At 45.9% G+C, this 20,763-nt stretch overlaps 1 long non-coding RNA gene across 1 annotated transcript; it reads left to right on the top strand.

Annotated features, from left to right (window-relative positions):
- Positions 1-714: 714 nt before the first annotated feature.
- On the top strand, positions 715-7,688 carry LOC128103358 (uncharacterized). Its single transcript, XR_008215679.1, has 2 exons — positions 715-1,741; positions 7,348-7,688. It is a non-coding gene; the product is annotated as an uncharacterized LOC128103358 (long non-coding RNA).
- Positions 7,689-20,763: the final 13,075 nt, after the last annotated feature.

The following is a 20,763-nucleotide window of genomic DNA, read 5'->3' on the forward strand; positions in this document are numbered from 1 at the left end:
ACCTACAACAGATGAGGAAACTGAGCAGGCCCGGGCACAGGCCGCTCCAGGAAGTATCACATCTCAAGGCCACAAACATGCTGAGCTGTTGCAACCTCAGCTCGCTGTCTATGGCATGGCTTTGCCCAGTTTACACAGGCAGCAGCTGGCTGGTACTCTGAAGCCAATAGAGCAAGAATCAGTACAGCCTCCACACCAGCCTCCTGGCCTTTGTGAATATGGCTGTGGAATACAATGCAGAAGGAACAGGGAAGAAGAATAAGAGGAGCCATGGAGTTTGTCATGGTCTCTGGCTGGTACACCTGGAAAATGTAATTCCAAATCTTCGTGACTACCTCCCTTCAACCCACTTCCTAGCCACAAGGCTTATGTTTAGAAATACATACTGCTTCCCACAGCGCCCCTCTGTATTCTTTGTTGCCTGATTTGCCAACTCCACACCTCTTCAACATCTATTTCATCTGCAGATTCTTTTTTCAGCCGGTGTGGGCTAAGCCCTGCAAAGTCCACCTCCAAGATCAAAGAGTTGCAGTTCTACTACCAGCCAGCAGGGGGCAGTCATGCTTCGACTCTCTGTCCTGCCCAGCCAGCCCCAGCCCCAGTCCCAGCCCCCCAGCCCAGTCACAACTCCTTAGAGATGCAAATTGAGAGGCAGCCTTCCTAACCAGAGAGGGCTGCTAATTCTCTGACGAGTATGCAGATTTCCATCTTGCCTTTGCCTGGGTTTATTTGTTTTACTTTGCAATAAATTTAATACAGACTCCCTGAAGCAGAGAGGCAGATGGACTATAAACTCTGCATTTTGAGCAGCCTTTCTTACTAGGTTAGTGTGAGTTTTGATCCCTGCTTAAATTATATCTATGAAATTTGACATGGATTTGGGTCTGGGGTTTGCTGGCTTGTTGGGACTCTGGAGCTGTTCTTAGGGAATTTACAAGGGCGGACTTGATTATTGGGGCTTTAATTTCTCACAGAGGCTAACAGGGAGTCCGAGGAGACAGGTTGGGGTACAACAGGAAGATGGAAAAGCAAGAGAGTTGGGTTTCTGTGGACCCCCAGTGATGACGTTATCAGTGTTGTTTTCACACGCCTCTTGCAAGGTCTGAAGCCAGACGTCATGGACCTGTGTGGAACCCTTCGGCCTTCCTCGAGGGAGGAACTCCTAGGGAACTCAGAGCCTAAGGGAAGAAAACTCAGATACACATAAGAGGCAGATATCACTAAATACCAAGGAGAACAGTGCAAATTAACATTTCATGTAAGTGTAAGTTGGACTGAGGCGATACAGCAAAAGGAAAGACACGCAACAACCCTCTCAGGTGAGCACTCTTGCCCCACGCCAGGGTGTGCACCTCCTCCTGTCTGCATCCTCCCACAGGTCACTGAAGAAAGACAGTGGCAGGAACCAGGAACAGTACAACCTGAATTCTTGGCTCAGCTTCACCAATTCCTTCTTTGTCCAAATATTTGGGCAACGTGTATTTAAGCTCTCCCAGCTTCGGTTTCTCTGTCCGAACAACTGAAATCACCTGACTACCATGAGGAAGAGGGAAGATAACTTTGATAGGGATGGACAGGACAGGATTGTTGAAAGTGTGTCGTGGACAGACGCCACCGTACTGTGCGGTCACCACAATGAGCACAGGAAGGCCTCAGCCAGAGGAGCATTGTGAGTGGAATTCCAGGCCCTGCCGGTGAAGCGGACATTCCCTAGGGGAGTTGGCTTCCACAGTCAAGCAAGGTATGGCGAATGGCCAGCTGTCTTTCTAGGCTCACCTGTTTGCAAAACCTGCCTGACAGCCAGAGGGAGAGGGTGGTCATCTGGGAAGCTTCTAGAAATGTCAGATTCCAGGGATTGCTCCACAGAACTCTAAGGAGAGCTTGGATCGATGTGGCGGAAGGAAACAGTCCTGTAGGCTTGGACACCTCCCCACCCCACAACCACAGAGCCCAGGCAGAGCCACAGCTGAGGGGAAGAGGGAAAGGGAAGGACCCCTGGCTTCTGCCTCTATCCTCTGCGCCTGTATCTCTTTCAGGCCGTAGGCAACCGGGAAAGAAGGGCCCCGGAGGAGGAACACATTTGAAGAGTGAAAAGCAAAGAGAAGCAAAGGTTTGGGAGCAGCCTGAGAAAGGAGGCACAGAGGAGAGGGCGGGTAAGGGACACGGGGAAGGGACAGTGACATGTTGACACTTATTAAACTTTGGAGAGAATCAGCCACTGGAAGGGACGGGAGAGAAAGGAAACAGGAAAGCTTCACATAAAGGAGGGGGTGGGCACCCAGGCTGGGGAGGCTGGGATAAATGGAAATGAGAGGCTTGGTCACCATGGAGAAAGGAGCCGGGAGCTTTGGCAGCAGTTCGTCTGTTAGCAGGCTAGGCGGGGATCAAAGAAGCTGCAGTGTGGCTGTGCACACAAACAACCGGCTTGGAAAAGGACTAGCTGAATTCAGCCCAGAGCCGGGGGCTGGGGGAGGGGAGGAGTAACTGGTTGAATTCCTACTGAAACAATTGTTTGCTCTCCCCCCCCCCCCCCGCCCCGCCCCGCCCGCCGCACCCCACTCCAGGCTGCGGCCCCGATAAAGGCACGAAACTAAAACTGTTCATTCTGAAGATTTTGTTCAATTACAGTGGGTGGCTTTTACCCCACCCACAGCAGAATAGTCTTGGGTTTGGGGAACCCAGGTCCTGCAGCAGGGAGATGAAGGAGATGGCAGCTGAGGCTGAGGAGAGAGAAGAGTCGAATGCCATGGCAAGGATAACATAACCGGGTGTCTTTTCACAGGCCCTGTTGAGGAGGGGAAGATGGCCACCAAGTAGAGGCTTCAGGGCCAAGGGAATTACCACACGTGTTTTCTAGAATTGTGGCAGGGCTATAGCACCCCTACTTGCCTCCATCAGGCCTCCCCCTAGTCCTCTTTCGGGAAGGGGAGAATTAAAACAGGGTTTCTGCTGTAGAGCCCAGGCTGGCCTTGAACCTGCACCTGTCCTGTCTCGGGCTTTCACATTGCTGGGATTTCAGGCAAGTGTCACCACACCTGACTCTAGATCTTTAAAGAGCCCACATTAGCTCTCTTTCAGAGCACTCCTCCCTTAGAGGCAAGGGACGCTGAGAGAGCCCTGCTCCCCCTTCTAGACCATGCTCCAGGTACCCAGACTGGTAAGGGATGGCTATTTAGTTAAGAGTGGACTCAAGGAGTCATGCCCCAGCAGGGATCACAGACAGATCTAGGACCGAGGGCCACAAGGTTCCTTGGAAGGCAAAACCATGCTTCAGACAGGAATTAGAACGGAGGGTTCTAAGCTAGGGCTTCCACTGGTACCCTTGCACTGGCCTGCATGTGGAACCCCCAAGGGGACAGTCCAACTCACAGCAGTGAGCAGTGTAGAGGCAAGTGGAGAGGAACGGGCTTACAGTTTACCTTCAGCACTACTAGGAACACAGTAGTTTAAAAACTCATTCGCTGTTCACAAATTCACATCCGGTTGCCTAGCCTCCATTCCCGGGCACCTCCATCCCTAGACTTAAGACCTAAGAGGACTACAACATCCTGAGAAGCCTTAACTGCATTAGGACCAGACTGATCATTTCGAGCTATAGACGAGGCTTGTAAAAATGATGTGATTTTTAAAGGTTCTGGGCCACGTGGGGAGTGTGACCATGGCCATCTCTGCCAGTGGCTGTGAGAGGGGGGCAGAATCTCCATAGGATCAGAACAACTTCTCCAGGGGGAAAACATTCCTCACCAGCAGCCACACAGCCACTGAAACTCCAGGGACGAAGGTCTAAACTGATGAGAAAGAATTTCTCTTTCCTGGGAGGCCATCTTGCTTCAGTCCTTCATGATGATGGGAGCGGGGAGGCGGGAAGGAGAGAGAGAGGAGAGTAACACTTGATTTTCTGAAGTACGGTGGAACCCCTTATCCAAGGAAAAACTTCCAAGACCCCCCCATCTCCTTCATGTCACTCTTGTCCCTTTGGGGCCAATTTAAATACAGTAAGGGCTACTTGAAGAGGAATGCTGAGGTGCACAGCAGTCTGACAGGTGCTGGGCGATAGATAACAAGGGGGCAGCTGGGCAGCCAGGATGTACTGGACGCAGGGACGGAGGAGGACATGAGATCTCACCACACTGCTCAGAGCGCTGCACAGTCCAAAACACACGAGTCCGTCACCTCGGAATTCTGCCTTCGGTATTTTCAGGCTACCACTTAGGTAGCCAAAACCATGAAAAGCAAGGGTGTGGACAGGAGACCTGCATGTTTCACAGGCAGCTGCCCTTCCTCCCTCACCTAAAACTCCTGGACTGCTGCTGAGGCTCTTCAAATCGCTTTCAGAATCCAGCCTCTAAAATGCTGCATTCCGGGAAGAAAGTAAATACACACACACATACATACATACATAAGTCAATAATCATCCTACATTAATTCTAACTCAGTTATAAGCACAGAAGCAGGAAAATAAAAAGCAGCGATTGCCAAATGAAAACAGTCAGGAAGGAGGACTTTTTAATCCAGAAAACTTTTACAGTGTTATGACAAACAATGGAGAATAAAATAAAATTAAAACAATAAAAAAAAAAGAATACCCAGCAGTGTCCTGTTAAATAATTGGATGAGATTCATCAGGGTAGCAACTGGCGCTGAGCGTTTTTTAATTTTCTCCCTGCTGGATATTCTCTTCTCACAGTATCAACAAATAGATTAACTGCTTGTCAGCGACCAGGCCCTCGCAGAGCAAAATTGAATTCTTTAGTATTTATTTTCCCTTTATGTCCTCTCCTCAAAGAGGAACATCTGATTTTTTTCCCTTCTTTTGACAGGACCTCATGCTGTCATTTTGTAGCCCAGACTAGCTCAGAACTCACTGCCTAGCCCAGGCTGGCCTCAGATTCATGGCAATCCTCCTGCCTCAGCCTCCTGACATGAATCATCATGCCTGGCTGAGTACTTTTTTAAAAAACCCCAATCTAGAAATGATTCATTGTGCTCTCAAGGACTGCTTAATCGCATTGTGCAAACAGCTCATGCCTCAATACCTCAGTCCCTAACTGTCTTTCCCGTTGAAGGCAATGAACTTCCAAAAGGCAAGAGACAGAGGCAGACCTGGTACTTGCATTGAGTGTTTGTGGCAAATAAAGATGAACAGTGCCACGGTGCTTTGAACAAACACGAGTATTGCAAAAGTTCAAATTCTAGGAATGGTCGTGGCGGCAGGAGCACAGAGTGCCACGTAATGATGTAGAACCACGATGGACCGTGTGTTGTCCACAGTCGTGACTTAGTTTTAGGAGACCATGATAATTCAAATATCACCCTTAAGTTTTTTAGTCATTTATTTTTGAGACAAGGTCTTATGTATACTAGGCTGGCTTCAATCTACTTCTTGGGTGTTGGGAATACAAGCACGCATTAACATGCTGGATTTATATGGTACTGGGGCTTGAACCCAGGGCTTTGTACATGAGAAGCCTGAACTCAAGAAACTTGGCTATATTCCCAGCCCCATGTCTTTTATTTTTTTAATTTTAGAATTTATTTATTTTTAAAAAGCTATAATCATTTGGGAAGTTATACAATTTCTTTGAGCTTTTATGTTATACAGTGATATAAATGCTATAGGTCAATATTAGATATCTAGGAGAATGTTTGTCCTCCTTTAAAAAGGGCTGTAGCTGGGGGCGTAGTTCAATGGTGAAGTACTTATGTGATGTGCTTAAGCCCCTGATTCAGACTCTAGAGACCCTGAACATTTATTGGCTGTGAAAAAAACAATGATAGATTGGAAGCATTTGAACTAGGAAATCAGAACGTTTGGAGGTCTAACCCTGATTGGCAACCTGTGCAAGCCAGCGGCTCAGCCTGAAGCCCAAGGAGAAGCCATGGGTGTGCCTCTTGTTCTCTTTCAGAAGGGCTCAGGACCCAACGTGATGAGGAGTTAATTTTAATAATGAATATGGGACAAGTGTGCAAAACATTGAGTGTTTCCCATAGCTTTTTGTTGTTGTTTGAGACAGGGTTTGGATTTCACTCTGTAGACCAGGCTGGCCTCAAACACAGATAGATCCACCTGCCTCTGCCTCCCGAGTGCCAGGATAAAAGGAATGTGCCGCTACCACCGCCTGGCTGAACGTTTTATTTGTTTGTTTATGGTTTTTTAAGACAGGGCTTCTCTGTGTAATAACCACAGCTGTCCTGGAACTTGCTGGGTAGACCAGGCTGCCTCAAACTCACAGAAATCCACTTGCCTCTGCCTCTCGGAGTGCTGGGATTAAAGGTTGTGGCACCACACCCAACTAAGCACTAATCACTTCATGAGAGGCAGGTTGTTCTTGTCTTTGCATGCTCAGAGTCACTGAGATTGAAGAACTGCCACCTTCATTCTGGAAAAATATGGAGACTTGATCGTGGCACATAAGGAAAGAATATAGTAAGAAGTGGATACAGCCCGCCACCTTGCTCAGCTGTCTGTCCCCCCACACTCCATTGGGGGTGATGTACCCTGCAGCTCTGCTCAGGCCCAGCTCTGAATTCTTTATTCTTTAGCTCCCAAGATCCCCTTCTCATTAAGTCTGGGAAGTGAGACAAAAACAGAATCACTTAATGGTGTCTGGGAAAGACAGTTGTCAGTTTTTCTGTCCTGGCCCTGGCCCAACTTTCCAATCAACAGAATTGCACTCAAGGTTGGACCCACCTAAGGGAAGCAAGGGCAGATCCAGTTCAATCAGCCATTTCAGGGGCTGAGTTCTCAGCAGTGGAGGGAAACAGAAGCACAAGAGACAGGATGTAGACTGGTGCTGAGTAAGTGGTTTTTGAAAATAATACCAAATATAAATCGGTGAAGGTCTTTTTCCCATGCTGAGGTTCAAACTCAGGACCTTGCACATCAGCTAGGAAAGTACTCTACCAATGAGCTACATCACCAGCCCTGATTTTATGACATTTTAGTATATACCTTTAGTCTTCCCAGATCACAGCAGCAACTTCAGAGCAGTTATTTGGGACCAAAAGGCAGGGGGCTGCTCAGATACTGAGTTCCTTTAGTGCTTTAACCCCCGTCATATTTGATATGAATCTAACTCACCAAAAGAAAATAAGATACAAACCCTTCTTAAAAGTAAGAGACAGGTTTTAAAGCCAATGTAAAAATAGGATCTCATTTACAATAGCAATAAAATAAAACAAACTGTAAGACCCTGGGGAATTAAGAATTGTATGCAAGACTTTTTGTAGAAAACGTTTCTGATCCCTGTTAGAGGACATCTGAGAGAACCTGGATAAAGGGGTGATCCTCTCATACTTGTGAAAGGGATGACTTCCTAGACTAACTGTAAATTTCATTTATTGCAGTCAAAATCCCAGTAGACTTGGATGTGGGGGTGAGGGCTCAGAGGCCCAGAAAGACCCTACAATTCAGGAGGAAGAATAAAGATCCACTAACACTGAAATGGATTAAAAATGGAAGAGCCCAATCCAGGAAGACGTGGCATCAGACGCTGAGAGACGTCACAAAGACCCAACTCCTAACCCAGTATAGCACTGACACAGGACAGAAAAGCATGCTGGGGACACCGGGGCGTGGGTCCAGAAGCACATGAAATGGTACATGAAACCCTGGCACATGATACATCTGGTATCCTAAGTCAAACAGTATAAAATACGAACTATTTCATAAATGCTGAGTAAGTTCAGATCTCTGTCTCATTTCTGAATGGGAAAATAAACTCTATAGAGATTTCAGTCCTAAACACCAAAGGTAAAACTACAAATTAATTAATAGACAATCCATGATGACATATTGTGACCTTAAGATAGGGAAAGAATTTTTAAAACATTCGAAAGCAAAACCACAAAGAGGAAGATGGGTGGATTTTCACATCCAAATTAAAGATTTCTGTTCAATGAAGTAGTCCATCAGCAGAGTCAGCAGATGGGTAATGCCTAGAAAAGATATTAGCAACCAACAATTGCTCGGGGAATCCCAACAGATTAGTTAGAAAGACAGGATCAATAGAAAAATGGGCGAATTATGAATAGGTAGTTCATAGAAAGTGAAACCTTGGCTAACAAGTGTTTGAAGTAATGCCTAATTCCAGGAATGAAAAAAAAAAAAAAAACCAAACAAAGATCCTACTTTCTATGTAATAAATTAACACGATTCAAAGCTTGATAATGTCAAGAACTGGCTAAGAACGTAGGAAACAAGGAACAGCTAATGAGTATAGCCATGTGAGGGACAATTTGGTAGCACCGATAAAATGAAGACTGCATATGGCCTGTGCCCCAGCCTTGCCGCTCTGGAGATAACTGCACCCTGGAGAAATCGGCACACAAGAGTATCCATCACCTGCTAACGACAGTAGCAAAGAACTGGTGGCAGCCTGAGAGTCTGCTCATGGGGATACAAGGGGACCTGTGGAAAATGCAGGTAATAAAAACAGTGGGGTGGCCCGCCCGCGGTATGTCACAGTTCTACTCACAGCACTTTAGTGGGTAACTTATGAGACGCGGATTAGCAGGACATACATTACAGCAGATACGATGGTGTGGGACTGTCACTCCTTTTCTGGTCCCATCCACCCAACTCTCCAGCTGCGGGGCATATTTGTGACAAGGCTCAAGCTGTCTCTCAGGAGACTTGCCCTGATGAGTGACAGGGGATTTCCTCACCGAAGGTTATGCCCCTCCGAGGGGAAGGCCAGCAGCCACTGATCGATGGATTAGTGTTCTGACACTTCTGCTTCAGTTTGGGAAATTTGGAGTGTCCAGAGCGTGTGTGAGCTGTGCTCAGTTAGTAGCTGCCTCACCTTCCCTCCATCCGAACTCCCTCCCTTCCTTCCTGTGTGTCACCTTGTGGACAAACCTGTCTGCTACACCCATCTCAGAATCTGTTTCTGGGAAGCTCTGCCCAAGAAACACATCAAATAATCAAGAGTGAGAGACGTCTGTGAGGGAAACAAAGATGAAAGCAAGAATTTAGGAAATCATCAACAACGAAGATGGCATGCCTTCAAAAAGGAGTATGATTGCCTCAGCCACGCCACCCAAAGACTAAGGAACATGTAGCATCTCTAGGTGGCGATGTGCAAACCTGCCTCTCCTGTTCACTGTAATGCAGCACCATTTAATCTTCTGCCTAGAGAACAGTGATGAGCAAGGAATCAACTCCCCCAAAAAAGTGGAGTGAGATCTGTTGCTAGAGTTTTCCTGCCTGGCCCACAGTCAGGGCAAATCTCTCTCACCCGCCAGTCCCAAGCCGCTCAAACCCGATCAAGTAAACACAGAGACTTATATTGGTTACAAACTGTATGGCCGTGGCAGGCTTCTTGCTAACTGTTCTTACAGCTTAAATTAATCCATTTCTATTAATCTATACCTTGCCACGTGGCTTGTGGCTTACCGGTACTTTACATCTTCCTTATCCTGATGGCGGCTGGCAGTGTCTCCCCCCCCCAGCTTCCTGTTCTCTCAATTTTCCTCTCTGTTAGTCCCGCCTATACTTCTTGCCTGGCCACTGCCAATCAGTGATTTATTCATTGACCAATCAGCAACACATTTGACATACAGACCATCCCACAGCACCTCCCCTTTTCTTTTCTTAAAAAGGAAGGTTTTAACCTTTACACATCTCCAAAGTCAGCTTGGTATATTTGGGAATTTGGGCGTAGCTTCTCTTACTACTTCCTGCTGGAGGGGGGGGCACTGTATCTTTTGGGGAAACAAAGAAAATTTTAGCATCATGGAGTAGTCCGTGAGGCTGTATCATCTGGGCCAGTTGCCTTGAAACGGTTCTGGATGTTGGATCATCTGGGCCATGGTGTCATCGGAGACCTTTCAGGTGGTCTTGGCTGGTCAAACCTGATGTGTCTTAATCTGGAACAAATCCATAGCCTCTTGCTTTCTGTGGAAACAAAAGAGACTCTTTTCCAAAGCAACATATCCTTACATCCAAATTTTGAAGTCAAAGTATCTTTAAAATATACATACTGGTTTAACTCAGCTTCCTTTACAATCAGATATCTCTCTGTAGTTAAGAATCCCAAAGACAACACAATCCAGACTCTCTGTGTAATAGTCATCTCTACGTGGCTTATTTTTTATATTAATTTTACTGTCTCTTTAAAGACTTTATTTTTTAAAACCATGTATTTGTTTCTATACTGCATATATCACCTTTTTTTTGTCTCTTTTAAGCCTACGTATATTTTACACACATTTTAAACTATTACATCTGAATCTGTCTTATTGTGAATCTATTGCTTTAAGCTGCAGCAGCTGTGGCTGCTGGCTCCGCCCACCGCAGCTTCCCAACATGGCATGGTACTTTACCACCAGCTCTGGGAGCTATCGTGGGTCTATGCTTTTATCCAAGCAGCGTGTAGCCCAGAAACCTCTTTTTTTGTTTTGTACTAGCAAAGGCTAAATCCACAATGCAGCTTAATGTGTCACTTGCAGAGGCCTCATTCCCGCCATACAGCAGGTCGAGCGCGCACGCCAGCAACCCGCCAGTAGCTCAAACCGGCAGCTGCTGCTCATTTGAGAGAGACAATTAGGAAGCTGTTTTTAGCTCCGTTTTAGAATTTTTTTTTTTTTTTTTTTAGTTTTTAGGTGGAAACTCTTGCCACCACGTTGGACGCCAGAGATCAGTGAGCAGGGACTCCTGTTTTTGTCTCCTCAAGAAACATCCTCAAGAACCATATTGTAGAATAGTGGTCACCCAAGTCTGTCCTGTCTGCAAACAGCTGAGAGAGATGGCAACATCCTGTCCAGCATGTGTGTGTGTGTGTGTGTGTGTGTGTGTGTGTGTGTGTGTGTGTGAGAGAGAGAGAGAGAGAGAGAGAGAGAGAGAGAGAGAGAGAGAGAGAGAGAGAGAGAGAGAAAGAGAGAGAGAGAGAGAGAGAGAGAGAACATGGCACCACCTCAGGCAGTGAACAAACCAAAATCCAGCAAGTGACAGATTTTGCACCACAGAAACAAGAGACCTTTATGGCACTTGAGGGAGCTAGTCCTTACACTCAGGAGCAGCCTTGCCAACCTCCGAGCTGGATTCTGCATAAAGCTGGATGTCTCACCCTCCCTGTCCCCCCCTCTCCACTCCACCCGCATCCATCTCTTCCCAACATTCACCATCTTGTGAAATTCTTCAGCAATACAAAGGGGTTTACTTCCACACCCCATGACCCAGCCTATCACCTCTCTATGCCCCTACCTCATCTCCAGAGCCCGCTGGCCTCCTCGAAGTCTCTGTAGGTGTCTGGGTTGGTACCACACACCTGGACACTGAAACGGAAGAGGCTAAGGAGAGAGAGAAGCAGTGATCCAACAGTCTACAAACCCCGTGATCGGCTAGCCAGAGGTGGCAGCTCCTAGTGTCCTCCTTCCCTGTGGACAGAGGACTGTGCTCAAATGCACACACGTAAAGGGTAATACGTCTTTCCCTCCTCGTCTTCTCGGTAAGAACTGTATTGTTTTCCTGCTCTCCAGATCCTAACAAGTAGGAAACAGCCCTTGGTCCTTAGGAACTTACAGTTGCTGGGAAAGGAAGTCTTGAAGACAAAAAGTGAAGATATAAATTATAAGAAAGTTACTGGGAAGTCTCTATGTTCAGAGTAAGAAAGCTCACATCACAGGGAAGAACCATGGGGTTCACATGACCACCTAGCTTTTGAGAAGCATTGCAATTGATCGAGTTTGTTGTTATGTCCAAAATCAATTTTAATGTATTTGAAAAGTAAATTGAATCATATAAAAATAGAGGATCACTAACAGCTCTTTGGCTTTAAAAACAATAGTAGCCTGGCAGCGGTGGCGCATGCCTTTAATCCCAGCACTTGGGAGGCAGAGACAGACAGATCTCTGTGAGTTCAAGGCCAGCCTGGTCTACAAAGTGAGTTCCAGGACAGCCAGGGCTACACAAAGAAACCTTGTCTAAAAAAAACAAAAACAAAACCCACAAACAAACAAAAGACAACAACAAAAAACCCTCAATAGTAAAAAGCAAGGCACATTCTCTTTTAACCATTTTATTCTACCCCCACAAGTAAATTTAACGAGTTGGTGTGTTCAGAGGAAATGATTCCTTTTTCATCATTTAGGGGTGAGTGAGATGGGGTCTTGCTGTGCAGCCAATGTGTCTTCCATCTCACACCCCTCCTGCCTTGGTCTCCAGAGTGCTCTGTGAAGTCTATTCTAATGCTAGCTTTATATAGTAAAATGGAAATGGAAGGATTTCTAACCGAAGAGTTATGTCATCATAGCAATGTTTCAGAAAAAGAAATCTGGCAGTCATGTACAGCTTGGATCAAAGTGGGGAAAAAAGAAAAAGAAAAAAAAGCTTGAGAAGAGATGAGCATGAGGAGGATGGGATGGCTTGATTCCAAGCAATGACAACACCTGTCAGGCATGGTAGACTAGATATCATAATCAAAGAGCACATCTGTGCTCCCTGATAAAAACCTGCTGAAATAACCTAAGTGAAAGAAAGGGCCGTGAACTCTCAAAGGCAGAGCTGCAGCACAGTTTTAAGCCAAAGTAGATGGGATCTTCAAAATCTCTCTTGTGGCTGCCCCAGGTGTCTGCCAAGGCCAGACAACCACCCCTCCTGTGCCCAATCCCCAGCAGACTGCAGGACATCCAGGAGGGACTGACTGACAGAGAGGCTAGCCACAGCTGAAAGTGGAGGTGAGGCATCACTCAGAAACCAGGAGACCGAATGGATCCCGAAGTTCCCTTTCTGACTAGGTTTTGGCAGCCAGGCCTATGTTTGCCTCTGCAGAGGATACGAGAATCCTTTGTTGGAAATTTACCAGCTCTAGAACAATGGTTAACTAACACAGAACTTTCAGCCCTCCAGCCTGGAGACCAGATCCTTGTTCAACCCTTTTAAGGCCATCTAGTCACCCAGACCAAGCCCTAAACACACATGCACACACACACACACACACACACACACACACACACACACACACACACACACCTCCCTAGGACATCATTTTAAAATACTGATAAGTAATAATTAATAAAAACTGAGAGAAATTTCTAACGTGAAAGACAAACATTAAACTGATAGAACTTTGAGTAAGCAGACAATTCAGAAAATAAACAGCAACTTCAAAAATAGAATGAATAACTTCAGTATGAATTCCCCTCCCCCCGCCCCTGAAACCCCTACCCCCCGCTGCCACCACAAAGAAGAGGGTGATATGTAAGGGAACAGAGAAGAAGAAAGAACTTTTTCATATGAAAATAAAATATTAAAGAGGAGAGTCAGTTGGAAACAACTTGAGACATTCTCCTAGGAAACAGAACAGCAAAAGAAAATCAATGAAAAAAAAATAGAAGAAAAGGGAATAACATTTGAGAGTGAATCTACCCAGCAGTCTTCAGTCCAACTGGGAGGGATTTCAGAAAGAGCAGAGAGAATTGTTGGGGAAGGGGAGCAAAGATACAGCATGTATACTAACACTTCCTTAGCAAAAGGCCACAGTAGACCTGGAGAGATAGCTCGGTGGTTGTGCTGGTTTGAATGAGAATGGTCTCCACAGGCTCATATATTTGAATGCTCAGTCACCTGGGTGTGGAACTGTTTGGGAAGGGTTAGGAGGTGTGGCCTTGTGGAGTAAGTGTGCCACTGGGAGGGGCTTTGAGGTTTCAGAAGCCCATGCCAGGCCCAGTGTCTTTCTCTCTATTTCTGCCTGCAGATCAGGTTGTAAAGCTCTCAGCAACTGCTCCAGTGCCATGCTTGTCTGCTTCCTGACATGAAGATCAGGGACTAACCCTCTAAAGCTGTAAACGAGCCCCAGGTAAATGTTTTCTTGTATAAAAGTTGCCTTTGTCATGGTGTCTTGTCAGAGTCATAGAACAATGACTAAAACGAGTGGATGAAGGGCTTGTTGTACAAACATGAGGAACCGAATTCAGATCCTCAGAACCCATGTAAAAGCCTGCCAGTCATGGTTGCTACCTGTAATCCATGGAATCCCAGCACTTGGGAGGCAAAACAGAGGGTCCCTAGGGCAAGCTGGCAAGCTAGGCAAGGTAGGACATCCCAGCTCTCAGATGTGGAACAAACATCAAAACAAAAGTGGAAAGGGATCAACTTTGGCCTCCATACACAAGTTCACATCCACCCACCTATATGCATGTGCCCACACGCACTAAATCATGCATACATGCATGCATGCACACTCCATTTGCACACTATAAAAAGAAAAGAGGTCATAATGCCCCAGCACTGAGCATCTATCTGGTGCCAGCACAAATAAACGAAAAGTGACACTAAGGAATGTCACTGCACGTTTTCAGGCAGCCAGGGATAAAAAGAAAATTCTAAGCATGGGTGCATTATTCATAATAGTCAACATGTGGAAACAAGCCAGATGTCCATCAACTTATTAATGGCTAAGCAAACATGGTCTCTTTGTATAATGGAACGTTATTCAGCCTTAACAAGGAGCGTGCAATGACATCAGTGAATCTTGAAATGTTATACTGAGTGAAAGAAGCCACTCACAAAAGACCACATGTATATGGTCTTGTTTTCCTGAAACTTCCAGTGTAGACTGATCCACAGGAGCAGGGTGGAGATTTGTGTTGTTTGGTGCTGAGAAGAGGTTGATGTTGAGGGGAAAACGGAGATCGATTGTTTGGTATGAGGTGAATCTCTTTACAGGATGGTGAGGTACTCAAAGATTGGTTATGGTAATTGTACAACTTAGCAAATATACTAAAACTCACTTGGATATTTTATATGGGCAACATGCGAGGTCTCTGGATTGTATCTCAGTAAGGTAGATGTGCTAAAGAAAGAGAAAGTGGCAGGAATGAGAAGGGAGGAAATATCTTAAAAACTTCCTAAGAGGAAAATGTTCCATGCAAAGGAATAAGAAACCTAAAGTCAAGCCAGATATGGTGGCACACACCTTTAATCCCAGCAGAGGCAGGCAAATCTGTGAGTTTGAGGCCAGCTTCATCTAAAAATCAAGTTCCAGGACAGCCAGAACTACACAGAGAAACCCTGCCTTGAAAACACACACACACACACACACACACACACACACACACACAGTAAAAAGAAAAAAGAATATGTCCAGGCTAGGGACTGCAACTCAAGGGCAGAGTATGCACTTAGCATGCACCAAGGCCCTGGGTTCACCCCTCAGTACTGAAGAAAAAAAAATCACAAAGGCATTGGATTTCTTGAAATATAGGTCAAGATACAAAAATAATGATGGAACAAGATTTTTTAAAATATGAGGGAAAATGACCTTTAAGTAATATTTCTATAACTTGACAAATTATGAGTCAAGTTATAAAGTTCAACACAGTCATTTTCAAAAGTGCAAGAACTAAAAAATATTTATCTCTCATAAATCATAGATTTGCTTCTCAAAATATGACACACACACACATACACACACACACACACACACACACACACACACACACACACACACACACACACGGTAGGGGGAGCATGAGAAGGGGGAGAAGGAGAGGGAGGGAGAGGTAGACAGGGAAGGGAAGGGGGAAAAGCGGGATGGGAGATTGAGAGCCCAGGAATCAGAGGCTCCATTGAGAGAGGCATGGAGGGAATTCCCCCATACTGCACTCAGATGACTGGCTTAGCTGTAGCAGCAGAAGGACAGTGGCAGAGCCCCACGCTGAACTAAACTGATGGGGAACTGATAAAGTCCCCAGTCACCATGGCCAGATGGAGGGCACTTTACAGTTCTCTTAGACGTTTTGGAGCACACAGGGATGGGGTACATATAAAGCTAAGTGTGGTGGCATTGTGTTCCCCAAAATACTGTGCATCCTAATAAACTTATCTGGGGTCAGAGACACAGAACAGCCACTAGATACAAAGGCTAGGAAAATGGTGGCACTCACACCTTTAATCCTAGCATTCCAGAGACAGAAATCCCTCTGGATATCTGTGAGTTCAAGGGCCGCATTGGAAACAGCCAGGCATGGTGACTCACGCCTTTAATCCCAGAAAGCAGCCTTTAATTCCAGGGAGTGGTGGTAGAAAGCAGAAAGGTTTATAAGGCGCGAGGACCAGAAACTAGAAGCATTTGGCCTGGTTAAGCATTTGGCTGGTTAAGCTTTCAGGCTTCTAGCAACAGTTCACCTGAGAGCCATTGGGATGAGGACACAGAAGCTTCCAGTCTGAGGAAACAGGACCAGTTGAGGAATTGGCAAGGTGAGATAGCTGTGGCTTGTTCTGGTACTCTGACCTTCCAGTATTTTACCCCAATAACTGGCCTCGGGTTTGATCTTATTAATAAGAACTGTTAAGATTCATGCTACAGCTAAGGGGACAATTTAAAAGCACTGTGGTGTTGTGTGGTTTTGTGTGTGTGTGTGTGTGTTGTGTGTGTGTGTGTGTGTGTGTGTGTGCTGCTCTAACAAATAAAGCTTGCCTGGAGATCAGAGTGCAGAGCTAACCACTAGAGGCCAGACAGTGGTGGCACACACCTTTAATCCCAGCTCTCGGAATCTCATGCCTTTGATCCTAGTACTTGGGAGGCACAGGCCTTTAATCCCAGCACTTGGGAGGAGGAAACAGGAAGTGAAAAGGCTGGGCAGAAAGAGGAACTAATAAGGCAGGGTGGAGACAGGAGCTCTGCCCTTTCAGTCTGAGGATTCCTAGAGATAAGAAGTCTTTCTAGTGGCTGGCTGCTCTGCTTCTCTGATCTTTCAGCATTCACCCTGATAGCTGACTCAGGGTTTTTATCATCAAGAACCAATTAGAATTCCTGCTACAAAGCACAGTGTTAACTTTTTAAAAAGCAGTATATACTATACACATCTGCATGTGATGAAATATTAGATTTACTATTCTCCAGAGGAGGAAAGCTATGACACTGTCAACGGCTGGGCACGGGGAGGTTTCAAGCACTGGAACTCTAATGTTGCCTAAGAAAACAGCTGAATTTAAATTAATTTTAAAAACTAATGAGGGTCAGGCATGGGAGTGCACACCTTTAATTCCAGCACTCTGGAGGCAGAGGGAGGCAAATCTGAGTTCATGGCCAGTCTGGCCTACACAACAAGTTCCAGGCCAATCAGAACTACACAGTAAGACCTTGTCTCAAAAAAAAAAAAAGGTTAAGGAGGAGGCCTGAGTTAGAACAGTGGCTGTAGGGATGAAAACAAGGAAAATAAGAACTATTTGTAAGATGCTGTGTGAAAGCCAGGTTTGGGGTCTATGTAGACAGTAGAAGAATTGGAAGCAGAAAGCACACCAAACAGCCGACGGACAGAATCAGTCCGGCTTCACAAACAAGTGTGCATAGTGAAGGTGCTTGGGAAAGGCATCATAGATAAAAGCTGAGTACGTGTAAGCAACGGGGCTGCTGTGAGTGGGGTTAGGGGGTGGGGGTGGGGGGTTCTTGCTGCCCATTCCTGTCTCCCTGTCAGTTCTGAAGGTTCTCTATTCTGACAGCAGCTGGCTGAGAGGATTTGAAATGGGAGAGGTTCCAGCACCGACGGAGGCCTTAGAAATCACTCCCATCGGTCCTTCTAACTCATTGAAGCTGAAATTTAAGGAAGGAGACAGTTTCAACCAACATCAGAGACAGCATCAAGAGCTGGGGACGGCAAAGGACTGGGGGTGGTACAGCGGGCCTAGCATGCAGGAAAATATGGATTCGTTCCCAGCACTGCATAAACCTTGAGCTGGTGGCATCCTCCATGTTCAAAGCCAGCCTGGGATACATGAGGCCTGTGCAAGACAAAAAAAAAAAAAAAAAAAAAAAAAAAAAAAAAAAAAAAAAAACAACCCAAAAAACCAGAAGTCCAAGAAGGACCACTGGTTTGAGAAAAGTAAATACAATGGAGAAATGGGGTGGGGCCGGCCGGGGTGGGGGAGCCGGAATGCACAGTGTCAAATACTGAGTGAAGAATGGACCGACCTGACTCTGCCTTGCACACAGTAAATGCTCACAAGGATCAGTGGGTATGGATATTTATTTTCCCTAGAAACACGATGGTGAAAAAACAAATTTTAGAAAAGGCTAGTAGCTTCATGGGAGTAACTCAAATACTAATCAGTGTTAAGAAACGAAACAGTGGACCCTGTGTGTAGACAGCAGTAAAGGCCTTGGCAAAGAGAGATAAGAGACAGCAGCAGTGTGGCAGTGAGGAGCAGGGTGGTACAGCTGGGCTTTAACCAAGGGTACTGCAGTGACTAGTCCAAGAGGCAAGTACAGACTAAAGGGGGAGAGAGGAGGGCCCATGCCCAACTGAGCCCTCCTCTCTTCCTCCCTACCCCCCTCTTTCTTTCTTTCTTTCTGAGACAAGGTCTCATTATGCAGCACAGGTTGGCCTCAAACTTGTAGTCCTCCTGCCTCAGTTTCCAGAGTGCTAGGATGACAGGTGTGCTCCAACACATCTGGCTTTCAGGATGAATTTCTTTTGAGATTTTATTTATTTTTATTTTCTGTGTCTAGATAATGTGCCTGCATGGATATCTGTGTACCACATGTGTACGGTGCCAAAGGGGGCCAGAAGAATCTAGCACTGGATTCCATGGGACTAGAGTTATAGGCAGTTGTGAACTGCCATGTGGGTGCTAGGAATTGAACCAAAATCCTCTGGAAGAGCAGCATCTTAGTTACTGTTCTATTGCCTGTGGACAATCCACCAGGACAAAGGCAACTTATGGTTTGTTTGTTTGTTTGTTTGTTTGGTTGGTTGGTTGGTTGTTTGGTTGGTTGGTTTTTTGAGACAGGGTTTCTCTGTGTAGTTTTGGTGCCTGTCCTGGATCTCACTCTGTAGACCAGGCTGGCTTCAAACTCACAGAGATCCGCCCTGGCTCTGCCTCCTGAGTGCTGGGATTAAAGGTGTGTGCCACACCACCGCCCTGCCAAAGGTAACTTATGAAAGAAAGCATTTACTTTGAGGCCCACAGTTCCAGAAGGTAGTAGAGTCCATGAGCACCATGACTGGGAGCATGGCAGCAGGCAGCAGGCATGGTGCTGGAGAGTAGCTGAGAGCTCATATATCGAGACTGTAAACATGCAGCCGTGGGAGGGGTAACTAACTGGGAATGGCTTGGGCTTTTTAAACCTCAAAGCCTGCTCCCAGTGACATACCTTCTTCAACAAGACCACACCTCCTAGTCCTTCCCAAAGAGTTCCAGTTAGGGAACAAACATTCAAATAGGCCCATGGGAGCTATTCTATTTCAAACAACAAGAATTAGTCTGTGCTCTTACCTGCTGAGCCATCTCCCCCCAGACCCTCAAGATGAATTTTGATTAACAAGAAGGAAGTCTTTAAAAAAAAGTTTTGGGGGGTCTTGTGCAGCCCAAAGTGGCCTCCGATGTGACTTGTAGTGGAAGGTGACCTTAAAGCTCTGATCTTCTGCCTACATCTCCCCAGTGATGAGATTGCCCCAATTGCCACCACCAGTTTCAGATTCTCTCTTCCTCAAGAACAAAGGATAAGCAGTTGCCTACAGGAAGTCCTCTATCCAGACTTCAGGAAGCTGGACAAGTTTAGAATGGTGAATTTTGCCCTCTACATACAGGAAATAATTATGGTTATCACAGTCACTACAGATTTCTACTGATAGGTACCAAAATTTCTGCTAAACAACCCACTACATAGAGGGCGGCCCCCACAAAAAAAGAAGTATCCTGCTTAAAATGTTAATAGCAGCAGGATTGAGAAGTCCTGCTTTGGGGTGACTGCTAGGGGAATTCCCCTAAGTAAGTAACCAGAAGTGGTGAAGAGGATAGCCCACAGGTCCATCCAAGCCCAACTCTTAGCTACAGTTTTACAATAAGCAGGGGGCGTCCATATTATTAAAATGTCCCCCTTTGAAAGGTTTTTGCAAACGTTTGTCACGGGTCAATCACTTTCTAGAGTTTCCTTCTTTTCTTTTTTTTTGCTTTTCTTTTCTTTCTTTCTTTTTTTTTTTTTTTAACAAACAGAGCTTTGGGTAGTTACCATTTTCCTAGTTCTTCCAGATGAAGAAACCAAGACACAGAAACGAAGAAAACACGCCCAAAGTTGTATAGTCAGGAAGGGGGAGAAGCAGGATGAAAACCCAATCAGTTCACATGAGTGCCTGTCCTGCTTACCTTAAGGGTAAGGGGCCACTGCACTCCCCTTAAGGAAAGCTGTTTCTACTTTTCACTTTGACACTCTGCAAATGACCCTCCCGTTCTGGAATGTGAGGGTCCCAATAGGAGCCTTCTGGGACTGTTCTTGACTCTACGGTCACCTCCCCTTAAATGACCCTCCCATTCTGGAACACGAGGGTCCCAATAGGAGCCTTCTGGACTGTCCTTGACTCTACGGTCACCTCCCCTTAAATGACTCTCCCATTCTGGAATTCGAGGGTCCCAATAGGAGCTTCTGGACTGTCCTTGACTGTACGGTCACCTCCCCTTAGCACACAGGTGCAGTGGTGATTGCAATCATCCATCCCGGTGATGCTAGACATGGTTAAGGTTTCTGGAGAGAAAAGTAAACTCGGTCCCTACCTCTGGGATAAGGATTCTAAAGACGCAAGCTAACCCTTTCGCAGATGACTCACCAGATTTATGAACCATCATGTTCCCCTACGTCTTCTTCTGACAGTGCAAAGGAGTCAAACGCCCTCTCAACGTTATTCCTTTTGCTTGTGAAGGGTGTTTGGACTGTAGACCCCTTGGTCATGTGCTCCACTCAGCCTAGGTTTGGAGTTAACCACCTCTTAAGGTCTCCAGTCATCAGCACTTGACAGAGGTGCTGCTAAGATGTACCTAATATG

This window comes from Peromyscus californicus, unplaced genomic scaffold (assembly GCF_007827085.1).
Source record: "Peromyscus californicus insignis strain IS unplaced genomic scaffold, ASM782708v3 Scaffold_11__1_contigs__length_118956290, whole genome shotgun sequence".
In the NCBI taxonomy this organism is placed as follows: domain Eukaryota; kingdom Metazoa; phylum Chordata; class Mammalia; order Rodentia; family Cricetidae; genus Peromyscus; species Peromyscus californicus.